The sequence below is a fragment of the Rattus norvegicus genome, chromosome Y (genome assembly GCF_021556685.1).
Source record: "Rattus norvegicus strain SHRSP/BbbUtx chromosome Y, alternate assembly SHRSP_T2T, whole genome shotgun sequence".
Classification (NCBI taxonomy): Eukaryota; Metazoa; Chordata; class Mammalia; order Rodentia; family Muridae; genus Rattus; species Rattus norvegicus.
The window spans coordinates 5858550-5873209 of NC_141555.1; positions in this window are offsets into that span (position 1 = coordinate 5858550).

Here is a 14660-nt window from a genome sequence, read left to right on the forward strand (position 1 = left end):
TCATCTCTTTCTGTCAGTCATCTGTAATTCTTTCACCCTCTCTCTGTACCTTTCTGTTTACCTCATTTTCCCCTTGTCTCTCTCTCTTTTGTTCTCTGTCAATTGTTGGTTAATACCAGATTTAAAATAGAATTTTAATGTATTCAATCTTTTGTCTACTTTATGGAATCGTCTAAGAAACTTTCAATCCTCTTTAAAAGTCTAATAAAAATTTTAAACTGAATACATGTGGTCCTATGATATTTTAGGAGGGAGATATTAAATGCCCAACTCTTTACCATTGTTCGGTATACTGCCGTTTAAATTTTGAATATTGAGGTGATTTAATGTTGGTATATCCAATCCATCCTGTAAATCATTAATAGTTTAAATAATATTCGAGATTTGGGACTCTAAATATAAAAAGTTTTTTCTCCACGTCTCATTTCTTCTCTTTAATTTTGGTAATTCTCCCCTTTCTTTAACTAATTTGGCCAGAATTTATAACAATCTTGTTAATATTATCCATGAATGAACTCTTTCTTTCTTTCATTATATTTTTGTCCTCATTTTATTGATTTCATCCATGATGAGATGGATATACATGTTATACGCCTTCGACAAGGCTCAAAGGCCATTCTGAAACAAGTGGCAAAGAGACTGTAGGTGCCAAAAATGTGGGGTGATCATAGGGAAAGCGTGTCTTCTGGATATGTACCGTGCTGCCCTCATGACACATAGCAGCTGTGGTTCCCTGCACAGCTTCAAGCCAGTCAACTGTCTAGAATGCAGTGTAAATGCCTGAAAGCTGTTACTCCTAACTGACATACTATGGACAGTTAATGTCTTCTGTTGGAGGGTTAAACAATTTTTGTAAGGGAACATCATGGGATTATTAAACAGTATGTTAATGTAGAAGATATACAAAGGTAGGCTTCAAAAATAGTGATGTAGGTAAAATAAATGGGAAAATTATCAAAGTATTTTGGTGGAAATTCTCAAAAAATAAAACAATTAAATATATCCTCAATATTATGTACAAAGAGAATGTTTTATTATAAAGGTATATTTCATAAATTGACCTTAATGAACTCTGTTAGTTACAAAAGATCTGTCAATTCTCTGAGTTTAGTGAGAGCACATTATATAATTTGACCTTAGTGAATTTAAAGAGGCTATTTTCAAATATAGTAAGCTTTTTTCTATGTAAACATTCAACAATGGTCTTCTATAAATCATAATGAAAAGACTAAAACACTGTATATCCAGAACAAATAATTAATTGGGTACATATCTAAAAAGAACTATTCACAATTGAATAAACTTAAATGACTTTGAATGTAATGCATAATATATATAATTTTTATATATTACAGAAATGCAAATCAAAATTATTCCGACAATTTTTTCATTCCTTTCAGAATCCTTAGTTTAATAACACATGAGCCAACTTATCTTTACTGTTTTATGGAGAGAGAACTGCTATTCTCCTGGTGGAAACTCAAACTTCTACAGCAACTTTAGAAATCAGTATGATGTTCTTCATGAATATAGAAATGGATACACCTAATGATATAACTGGAGTACATATGTCCAAATGTTGATTTATTCTAGTATAGAGACCCTTGATAATTTGGAAATATTCAACTTTTTCTTTAACTAATGAATGCATAAGGAAAATATGGTGCATTGACAGACTAGGAAAAGGAAAGCATGTAGTTTTCAGGACAGTGAATGGATCTTGTGAACGTCATCATAGATGACTTAACCCACGATCAAAAAGGGAAAATGGGATACTTATTCACTTTAATCTGAATGTTAATTTAGCAAATTGTGTATCTTTATGGTCAGTTTTTATGTCCACTGTCCCCATTTTGGGAAGTACAAGTGTACTTATGAATTGCTGAGGGACACTGTCAGGAACAGTAATGTCAAATGTGAAGAGACAGGGAAGAGGGCAACAATGGAGGGAATATAGAGATGTACAGCTAATATTGAGTGAAGTTTCAGTCATAGAATGGAAACCTAACGGAGTAGAAACACTTTTTTAATTTTTACCAAGGTTATAATGATTTATTATAGGTACAGGGACAGAAGATAAAATATTGATTGGGTTTATCTATGTACATTTTCAATAATAAGTACATCTCAAAAATTATGGATTTCAGCTTTCAGTAAACCTGTAGTACAGATAATGACTGTATAGTCCTTAAGGAGTGAGATGTGAATGTCTCTGTTGGAAACATAAATGTATTATATAATAAACATTATATGTATGCAATAATCTATTTATTTGTTTACATTTCAAATGACATTTCCCAAATTTGTCTTTCTTTCTTGATTCACCCAAGCCATTCTGATCCTCTTTGTTTCTAAGATGGTGCTCCCCCATCTACATGCCCACTTCCACTTTAGTTCTCTACCGTCCCCCTTCCCTGGGATATGATGTCGCCACAGGACCAATTGACTCCCTTCCCAGTGATGGAAGATGAGGCAGATGTCTTCTCCTTATGCTCTATGATCTATGTATCAGAAACCATGGACTGGCCCAAGAATACACTTGTTTATGATAAATTTCCTGAGCCTCTGAAGGGTCAACTTAATTGATAGTGTTCTTCATATTGGGCTCCAATCCCCTTCAGATCCTTCAGGCAATCCCCTAACCATTCTTTTCTGGCTCTCAGTTTCTGTCAAATGGTTATCTGTGTGTGAATCTGTCACTGTCAGGTGATAGCAGAGCCCCTAGGAGGACAGACATATTAGGGTCTTATCTGCAAGCACATCTTGACATCAGGAATAGGCCAAGGATTTGCAATCTGTGGGTGAAATTGTTCTTCTGGTAGGGTGGTCTCCGGTTTGCCTTTCCTTCAGTCTCAGCTCCTTTTTTGTCTTTGCATTTTTTCAGACTTTGGACATTTTTAGGTTAAAGATTTTGAACTGTGTGGGCATCACCTGCTCTTCACAGGTGAGCATGTCTAGCTACAGGAGGCAGACTCTTGTGGTTCTATCCCTTTGCTGCTTAGTATTTCAACTACCATCATTCCAGTAAATTTATGGGACTCTCTTGCATCCCTGGCACCTGCGACTTTCCTGGGGTTACCCAAGTTCAACACCCACGACTGATCCTTATTGTTATTTATTCCAATTTTCCTCTACATTTGTCTCCTTTCCCTTTATATTGGTTCTACTTCCCCCATTTTGTCCATCCTTCTCTACTTCTAGCAAGGTCCCTCCATCCCTCTGTCTTCCACTATCATTTTGTTCTCACTTCTATGTGGGTTGCAAGAATCCACAGACTGACCTTCTAATATTTTACTCTCCATGTGATAAATGATTTGTGTATTGGGTATACTTATCTTTGGGGGCTAACATCCACTTCTCACTAAGTACATCCCATGTTTTGTCCTTTTCGATCTCTGTTACTTCACTAATTTCCAGGTCCATCCCTTTGGCTACAAAATTCTTGGTTTCCTCATTTTTAATACCCGAGTAGTATTTCTTTGTATTGATATAGCACACTTTCTGTATTTATTCCTCAGTTGAATTCACGTATATCACGATTGTTTCCAGCATTTGACTATAAGGAAGGCTGCCATGAACATGTTCAACCACATGTCACTGTTATATGTGGATCATGTTTGAGTACTTGCATTGAAGTGAGAGGTAAAGCCGGGTCTTCAGCCAATGCTATTTGCAATATTCGCTGAACCTCCACATTGATATCCAAAATGGCTATACAGATACCAATCCCACCAGCAGCGGAGGAGTGTTCCACTTACTCTACATCCTAGCCTACTCTGCAACTGCATTAGCTTTTTGTCTTAGTCACATTGATTGGAGTAATGTAGACTCTCAAATTCATTTTAATATGCATCTTTCTGATAACTAAGAATGTTGATCATTTCTTGATGTGTTTCTCAGCTATTGAGATACTTCAGTTCAGAATTCTTGGTTTAGCTCTCTAACCCAGTTTAAAAGTTGGGTTACTTGGTTGTTTGGGAGTTTAGCTTTCTGAATGATTTCTATATTTTTTATTATGGCACTCTACCAGATACAGGTTTGGTTAAAGTCTTTTCCAAATGTGTAGATTTCTGTTTTTTTTTTTTTTTCTATTCGCAGTTTACTTTGCTTTAAAGAAAATTTTGAGATTGTTGACATATCAGATATTGACCGGTGATCTTAGAGCCTGAACCTTTGGTATTTGGTTCTGAAAATTTTGTCCTGTGCAAATGTGATTTAGGCACATTCTGACACTGTCCCTTTTGGTTTCTGGATATATGATTTTATATAGATTTCCTTGATGCACTTGGACTTGAACTTTTAAGAAGGAGATAGAAATGGGTCAGTTGGCACTCAGCTATGTCCAGACCAACAGTTAGGGTAGCATCATTTCTTAAAATGCTACCTGTTATGTTCAACATACTTAGTCTTCAGGTAAATGCAAATCAAAACAGCCCTGAGTTTCCACATCACATCAGTCAGAATGGCTAAGATCAAAACCTCAGGTGATAGCAGATGACGGAGAGTATGTGGAGAAAGATCAACACTCCTCCATTGTTGTTGGGATTGCAAACTGTTACAACCTCTCTTAAAATCTGTCCTGAGTTTCCTCAAAAATTGGACATTGCACTGCCTGAAAACCCAGCTATACCTCCTCTGGACATATACCCAAAAGATGCTTTAACATACAAAAAACACACAAGTTACACTATGTTCATATTAGCCTTATTCATAATATTCAGAAGCTGGAATGAACCCCGATGCCCTTCACCAGAGAAATGGATACAGAAAATGACATATATTTTCACAAAGTACTACTACTCAGGTACTAAAAACAATGAGTGCATGAAATTCATAGTCAAATGGATGGACCTAGAAAATATTATCCTGAGTGATGTTTCCCAATCACAGAAAAACACACAAAGCATGCACTCATTGATAGGTCGATATTAGCCCAAATGCTCAAATTACCTAACATACAATGCACAGACCACATGAAACTCAAGGAGGGCTAAAATGCAGATGCTTCACTCCTTCCTTAAAATGGTAACTAAAATATCCATAATAGGTGTAGGGAGGCATAGCTGAATAGGTGTAGGGAGGAATGGCCCTTCAGAGTCTGCTGGATATATATATATATATATATATATATATATATATATATATATATATATATATATATATATACCAAATCTTGATAAAATTGATGAATCTAAGAAGTCCATGCTGTCAGGAACTGTATATAGATCCCTCCAGAGAGACATAGCCAGAGCATGTGAAACACAGAGACAAATGCCAGCAGCAAATCACTGAACTTAGTATAGGACCCCTTTGGAGGAATTAAAGGTAGGACTGAAGGAGCTGAAGGAACTTGAGACCTCAACATAAAAAACTTCCTGCCTTGGTCCCCAGCTCCGAAAAAAAAAAAAAAGAACCAAAAACAACAACAACAACAACAACAACAACAACAACAACAACAAAAACTTCCTGCCAACCAGACCTTCCTATACATGATCTGACCCTGGGCTCCAACTGCATAAGTAGCAGTGAATAGCCTTGTTGGGGCACCATTGTGAAATTCTTGGTCCTACTAAGGTGGGACACTTCATGTAGGTTAAAGTACGGAGCTGTGCTTTAAGGGTAGGAATGGATGTGGAGGGGACAACCACATTATAAAAGGGGAGGGAGAGAATTTCGGGCTGATGGACTGGAACCCCAGAAAAGGAAAAATAATTGAAATATAAATAGTAAATACCTAATTTAATAAAATGGGAAAAAAGTGTAATCTTACACTTCCAAAACCTTAGTTTAAAATCAATATAACTTTTGAGGTTTTAAAACATTTATTTCCTATCGAGATTAATATTGTGTATGCACATGCATTAGAAGTGCTCAGCACTATATTAGTTAGTTATATGGAGCCTGAAAATGGAACTCAGATGTTCTAGAAGTATCTTTCAGAATAATTTAAAAAAAGTTTTTGAATATTTCTACATTTATCTGACACTTCTTTATTGACTATGTCCAATTGCTGTTAAAAAGATACAGAAAATTATTTATTCTTTTTACAAACATTGTTACACATATTTCAGCACTGACTCAATATGAATTAGGGTGGATATTATAAGGTATTATTAACCTACTGTCTTCCAATAAAAGTAAATTTTTTACCTATTTATTTATTGGATCTTTGATTTTTTATTGTATGAAATATCAAAATCAAGATATGAATGCCATTATCACTTACTTAAAATATTAATTTAATTGATTGTAACATAGTCCACATGTAGAGGACCATGGAAGAAATGTAAGGATTGCTGAAATGCATACAGTCTCCTCTTTGTTAAGCTTGGTATGTATCAAAATCAGAAAGGAAGAGTGACTGATATTGATATGTAAAAAAGAAGAAATTACACATGGTGTCCTATGCTGTGAAAATGATAAGCAAGCTCAATATTTAAGATTTTAATATTTGGGGTTGGGGATTTAGCTCAGTGGTAGAGCGCTTGCCTAGCAAGCGCAAGGCCCTGGGTTCGGTCCCCAGCTCCGAAAAAAAGAAAAAAAAAAGAAAAAAGATTTTTAATATTTAAAGGAAACAAAGTTATGTTATATTGCTTTTAGTGGATATCCTTCTGAGAAGATAATTGGGCCTTAGTAACCAATGCCCACTAATATAATATACTGCTATGATTATTATTTTAAATTAATAATACCTGGGGTAGTCAAATGCTGTATGAGGTTCCATCCACTTGACCCCTGTTTAGAGATTGGATATGTCAGAGATGAAATGATTATTTTCGGTACCTTATTGAATTTTATTTAATTAAATGAATGTTTTGAAAAAGAAATATTAAAGAATATATCCATATCTGAACAGATTTTTTGTCACATGTTTTTGTTAGTGTTCTCACTCTATGTAATTTCACTATAGGGTCAAGCAATATTCTTAGTATATATCAGTCATTCATCACGTTTTATCATCCACTAACCTTTAGCATATTCAAACTGACAACATCCATATTGAAATCAGGACCAACTTTTAACTTCATTTCCTTTTCTGCCCTATTACAATTTGATGCCATTTTTTCTAGTATTTCCCATGGATTTGTAAATAAACCTGCTTATATAGTCCACTCAGAATCACTTGTAAATATTCTTCAACAACTTTCACTCAATATGAAAATTCAGGTTTTTTACACTTTTTGTTTATAATTGCATCAAGCACTTCCCTGCACGAGGTCTTCTGCAAAGCTCTGCTTTCTCTTCCAGAAGTGTTCTTCCTATGCTTCCTCTCACATAGACAGCTTTCAATTTTAGGTCTGAGTAGAACTAGCACTTTGTAACAACTTTGTTTTTCTTGTCTAAAGTTTCAATGGAACAAACTGTTGGTAGATAATTTATTGGGGTAAGAATAGGTAATTTTATTATCTCATAAAAAGAGCAGTTATAATGTGGTTGATGTTGTAAATAGTACTGAAAACACAGAAGTGGGAGTGATCACATTTGTAACAGAGTAATAATAGTTACCTGTATGAGAGCAATGTTATTAAAGATAAAAATGATGAATCATGATCAATGTTCATGATATCACATGAGGATCTGTTATAGACTTAAATATAGCCATAGGATTTGAGGTAGAATGCAGAGCAGGGTGGAAAGTGACTGAAGATTTGAACATGCAGACAAATTATGATGTTGTGGATTTAAGTAACAAAGACAAGATGAAAAAAGAATTTGACAGACTAATGCAAAGGAAGTTAAGTATTTCATCTCTGTTATCTACCTGTGTGGAAGTGTCAAATAGACATTTTATTTTAAAAATTATGGCTGATTAATCACCCTTTAAGAATTAAATATGAACACAATTCACATTTAAAATTTTGCTCCATATTAGAAGATATTTTTATCTTTTCAATACTAATTATTTCATGATTTATGATTCTGAGTATGTGATATTTGTCTACTTATCATCTGTGATCTTTCATCAATGTAACTATGAATGTATGTATGTATGTATGTATGTATGTATGTATCTATCTATCTATCTATCTATCTATCTATCTATCTATCACTCTGATCTATAACATATACCTGTCCTTTGATATATTTTCTACCTCCCACAATTATAGTAGTATCCTGAAATTAAATCACATGCAGGAAAAGCTAATTCATTATGTCTCATGCTAAAACATATATGCAGTCACATAACTAAAGTAAATATTTTTGTTTTATGAAATAGAAAAAATTTGATAGTTTAAAAATTAATTATGTATACTGAATCTATTTTCTGATATGTAACTTTAAAATGAATCAAAATTTATAAAGCAGCTTTTAAAATTCTTGAGTACTAATGTAAATATGAGAAAATTTTCATAAAATTAGAAAATAGAGTGCATTAGTATGTTATATATCTATACACATATACACATAATATATATATATATATGTATGTATACATATATACACATACAAATATACATTTATACATATACATTCACATGTGGCCAAATACACATATATACACATATATACATATACACATATATAAACATATATACAACATAAAAACATATGCCCTTATGTACACATACACATATAGACATATATAAACATACATATATACATACATACATGCTTTTACAAAGCAAAATCCTTGCTTTTAAAAGAATTTGCATAGGCATGATATATAAGGTTTAGCCAAATATGAGAATAATGATGTTATTGCTAATTGGCTCTGTCTGAGTACTCATTTCTGTTTGTTTAACATGAGGATAATTCTACCAATCTGACTTCTATGTAATTGAGGATTGATATGATGTCCTTTGCTTTTCTAACTCATTCATACACTTTCTCCAAAAATGAGTGATTCCTTATCACTACAACTAGATGGCATGTGCCTTTAGCTAAACATAGTAGGAAAATTAACAAAGGAGCTTCATGTCTTACAAACATTATTTCAAAACTTGCTGCTGCTTCCTGTTTGTTATGACAACTCTACAAAACTGAACTGTTAAGAGTATTCATGAAATGTTGCTAATGGAACAAGCTGCCTATTCCAACTTGAGAACTGAAATTCTGCTTTCCAGACAACACAGATGTGAGTTGCTCCAATGACCCTTTCTAAACAGGACCACCACCCCCACCCACGAATGCCCCCAATCAGTTATTTTACCTCTGATGCCTGGAGGGCTACAGGGAGGTTATAGCTTTGAAGAATCATCAGCAAATATTGATATGTGGAAAAAATAAAGTTTAAGTTTGAAGAGTTATTAGCTATGGGCTCTCCTTGGTGTGTAATATGACTCAGGCATTTGACATATACTGCATGGAAGGACCCTGGGGATGACCAATTAACAGCAAAAAGACAGGTATTTTCTGGTCCTGCATATATCAATGAATATAAGGTTTTATCAACAGTGGTAAGAAGCAGGATGTTTGGGGTCTGGGAAGAGAGAGAGGAAGACGATTACTATGTGTAAAATTGCATGGCTTCTCAGCTCCATAAATTCAAAGAGATCTGGGTCAGAGAGGGAGTTACAGACTCACACCAGAGATGCTGAGCACTATACTGAAAATGGTTCCTGGAAATCCGAGAGTTTAAATCATTAATTTCTTTATTCCAAAAGCCAAGTGTTGGTAAGGGCATAGTTGTTTTATTGCTTTTTTAACTTGATTTTTCTATATTTTTTTTGTTCTTTTTTTTTTCCGGAGCTGGGGACCGAACCCAGGGCCTTGCGCTTCCTAGGTAAGCGCTCTACCACTGAGCTAAATCCCCAGCCCTTGATTTTTCTATATTGACATTTAATGTTATTTTGTTTCCCATTTTCCTGCCCATAAGATTCCTAGCATATCTTTCCCCTTCTTCTCTAACCCCCCTGACTGCGCCTTTACATTCCCTTGACCTGGGAGAAAACCTAGAGAGGACAAATAGCTTCTGTTTCCATTCGTGATGAACAAGGCCATCCTCTCCCACATGCAGTTTGAGCCATAGCTCTGTCGATGTCCATTCATTGAATATTGGTCTAGTACCAGAAAGCTCTGGTTCATTGACATTGTTGTTCTTATGGGATTGAAAGCTCCTTCAGCTCTTTTAATCCTTTCTCAAAATCTGCCAACAAGAGGTCTGTTTCAGTTCATTGGTTTGCCACTAGCATTCACTTCTGTAGTTGAAATGATCTACCTGTGTCTCTCAGGAAAGACCTATATCGGGTTTCTGGCAGAATGCAATTTTTAGCTACATCAATCTTATCTAGTTTTGAGTTTTGGTGGCTGATTATATATATATATATATATATATATATATATATATATATATATATATATATATATATATATAATTTGGTGGCTCATACAGCTAAGTGGTTAGGTGGAATTGTAACATGGATTCTGACCAATTGGGTCAAGAATGTAGAGTTCAGAGATGACAATGCCAAATAGACACCCTCCTGTTCTTACGAAACTATTGAAGTTGAGGTTTCACTGGTCCTCAAGCCATTCTTCTTTCTGCCCATCCTCCTGTATCTTATGTTTGGCCTTCAGAAAGAATCATGGTGAAACATCAGACCCTCAAGTTCAGCAATGTGAGCAGAGGAAGGTAGATATTGTAGTATTGATATCCAATAGGACTCGAGAACTGAATTCTATACTTATTTATCCTTTGCTTTTCTGAAAATGGAATTGTAATCAGAATTTTGAGTACACATACAGGAATATTGATAAAGTCTCTTATCTAGGAATGTACAATGAGAAAGTGTAATGCAATATTCATTCAATTAAGTACTGTAGTCAAAATACTGGCCTTTGTGAAATAGAAAAAACCTGGTATATTGAAATGTATGTCACAGGAATGTACTGTGGAATAAAATATTATCCAGAAGAATCTCTTCCACTCTATGTTCCTAAATCTTTTCTAGCAATGTTAAGCTCGTGACTAACTTTGTCCATTCAGAGCATATAACCACTAATGAAGCAAAGAGAAGTCTCTAGCTTTTTAGAGTGATGTAGCATGTAAATGTTTCCACTGTTTCACCGGAGACACTCCTGGAAAGGGCACCCTCAAATCTGGTCAATGTAAGGAAAGCTGTTAAGCAGGTAGACCAGGGTGGTTCTCACTGACATCACCAGTAGCCCTCCCTGAAAAATCTCTTATATCCTGGAGAGCCCTAGCTTCTTCTGTGATGTCACAACTGTTGTTGTGACTGCAACTGCCTCTCAGATATTCCTTCAGTACCTCTAGGGTTTAGCAATTGGCCTCTGATGTGGAGTAAACAGCCATTTGGGAGGGAGAACACAGAGAATGAAGTGATCAGGTATGGGGAGTAGGAAGCTGGCCTTCTCTCTTGGTACAAAAAAGGAAGAAACACGTGGTCAATGGGAAAGCTCCTTGAGTCTTGGGTAGGGGATGAGTAGGTTAACTAAAGAGATAGCTTTTATCTGAATCTTCCTTATATTGGAATCATGAACAGGGAGCCTGTCAGAAGTATGTGGACTTCCCTGCTTGTTATTTTTCTTGGAAGTCAAATAGCTTATATAATTCATTTCTTTACCCCAAAAGCCATGTTTTGGGAAGGGCACTATAGTTTTTCCTCATTGGTGTTATCCGTTTGCAAAGAAGGAAAAGGTCCTAAGGAAGAAAAGTAAGGTGAGTATTTGTCCTCAGCACAGAGTAAACTCCTCTATGCATTGGATTCTAGTAATGCAGTTCGTGTGTGGCACTGATATCTGGGAGGGACAAGTGCTTCTAGATGAGACTTCATCATATCAGTCTTTTCACTGGTATTACTCTGACCACCATTCCCTGACAGTGACCCTTTAAAATTCTGAGTCACTAGGTGTGATTAGTTGGTAGATTTCTTTTCTTTTATTTCTTTCATTTTTTTTTAATTTTTAACAAATTTTATAGCTTTTTAAATGGATATTTTTAAATTTACATTTAAAATATTATTTCCTATCCCAGTTTCCTGATACAAGATCCATTACCAGTCCCCTTACCCTTCTCCTATAATCCCCCTTACTGCCCCTGGACATTCACTCTTACTGGGAGTCAAACCTAGGCAGGGCCAAGGGTTCTCCTTCCATTGTTGCCCAACAAGGGCATCCTCTACAACATATGCTGTTGGAGCCCTAGGTCTGTTCATGTACATTATTTGAATATTGGTCTACTACCAGAAATCTCTGTTTCATTAGCATTGTTGTTCTTATGGGGTTGAAAGCACATTCATCTCTTTTAATCCTTTCTCAAAATCGATCAACAAGAAGTCCGTTTTCAGTTCACTGGTTTGCCACTAGGGTTGATGTTGTCGTTTGAACTGAAGTTATCTGTGTTTGATGCTAATTCCAATGCCCAAGTTCAGCTGCATAGTCCTGTACTCAGAACTACCTCCCCATTGAATTTGTAAAGTATATGTGAGTGACAGGAACAGGATAGAAGGAGGGTTATCGTGGGAGGAGAAAGAATGGATGGGAGAGATGTTTGAAAGAAGAGGAAGAGACTAGAGGAAGAAAGAGAGAAAGGAAGATGACAGAGTGAGAAGTCATGGGAGGTGAATTTAAGATTCTGCTCTGTGTATTTACATGTCGTTATTAATGTTCCTAAGGGATGGATAGTACCCGGCATTGTATGTTTAACTGGCCAATGATCTAATCAACTATATCAAAGATTATTGTTTGGGTTTGAGTATAGGAGTGTGTGTGATGACATGAAACACTGTGTAGCCGAGGAGTGGGAAGGTGTTTCTTCCAAGATATCTAGCAGAGAATTTCAGACACATCAGTGCCAGAGTTAGGAGGGTAAAAAAATATTTTACTTTTTTTTATTTTTATATTTTTACAAGAACACATTCACTTCTGTATATAATATGTTCTAGCTGTGTCTCTCAGGAAATATCTATATCTGGTTCCTGGCAGAATGCACTTCTCAGCTTCATCAATCTTATCTAGTTTTGGTGATATATATATGGATGGCTCCTTCTGCTACTTGGGTAGGGAGAATTTTCATATGGATTCTGGGCAACTAAGTCAAGAATGTAGAATCCACAAAAGAAAATGCCAAATAGACTCCCTCCTGTTCTTATGAACATATTGAAGTTGAGATTTCACTGGACCTCAAGCCATTCGTCTCAGTGACCTTCCTCCTGTATGTTATTATTCCTGAAGAATGAAATATGGTAAAACCTTCACAACCCTCAAGTCTCTTCCTGGGAACACAGTATGGTAGATAATGCAGAACTGATATCAAATGGGACTAGAGACCCATATTCTATAGTCCATGTTGTCATTTGCTTTACTGATGTCTGGTAATTTTGGGATAAAATAAGCATTTGGGAGTTTATCATTTCAAGTAGGTACACAATATTTACAGTTATACTCATTCTATAGCTGGACCACATTTGTTGCCAAAATCATTGCAGAAAATAGAATTGGAATACAGAAGATTTGAGTACACATTCAGCAATATTTATAAAGTCTCATATCGTGGAATTTACAATAAGAAAGTGAAATACAATGTACACTCAATTGAAGTTTTGTAGGGAAAATACTGGCCTTTGTGAAACAGAGAAAAACTACAAAATTTAACTGTAGTTCACGAAATGTACCTGGGAATAAAATTATTATCTGGAAGAATCTCCTCTACTCCATATTACAAGATCTTTTCTACCCATGCCAAGCCCTTGACTAACTTTCTCCATTCAGATCATGCAACAACTAATAAAGCAAAGACAAGTCTCTAGCTTTAGAGAGACGGAGTACAGAAAGGTTTCCACTGAATCACAGGAGACATGCCCTCAAATCTGGTCAATGTAAGGAAAGCTCTTAGCAGGTAGGCCATGGCAGTTCTCAGTGACTTCATCATTAGGCCCTCCCTGAAAATCTCTTGTAACCTGGAAAGCCCTAGCTTCTTCTGTAATGTCAGAAGTGTTGTCATGTCTGCATCTGCCTCTCAGGTATTACTTCAGTACATCTAGCGTTTAGTAATTGGCATCTAATTCAGCATAAATAGTCATTTGGGAATGAGAACAAAGAGGATGAAGAGATCAGAAATGGGGAGAGGGAAGGGGCCCTTCTGTCTTGGTCTAAAAAAAGGAATAAATACGTGTGCTTGGGAAAGCTCAGTGACTCCTTGGTAGGTGTTGAGTGGTATTGCTGAAGAGATAGCATTGATCTGAGCCTTCCACATATGGGAATGAGGAGCTGGGGTCCTCTCAGAAACATCTGAACTTCTCTGTTCTTATGGTTCCTGGAAGTCAGAGAGTTTATATCATTCATTTCTTTATTCCAAAATTCATGTGATGGGAAGGGCACAGATGATTTCCTGAGATCTCATGGCCTTTATTCTTTTTGACAAGAAGAAAAAGAACCTAAGGATGAAAGTAGGGACAAGTATTGTGTCTCTAACTCAGAGTAAGCTCCTCCATGCTATATATATATATATATATATATATATATATATATATATATATATATATATATATATATATATGTGCAGTTTGTTCTGACACTGATATCTGGGAGAGATAAGTGCTTCTATTTGAGACTTCACCATCTTAGTCTTTCCACTATTATATCTCTGACTATCATTCCCACACAGTGATCCATTAGATTTCTGAGTCAACAGCAGTGTTTAGCTGGCAGTTTTCTTTTCATTTATTTCTTATACTCTTTTATTCTTTACAAATTTATTT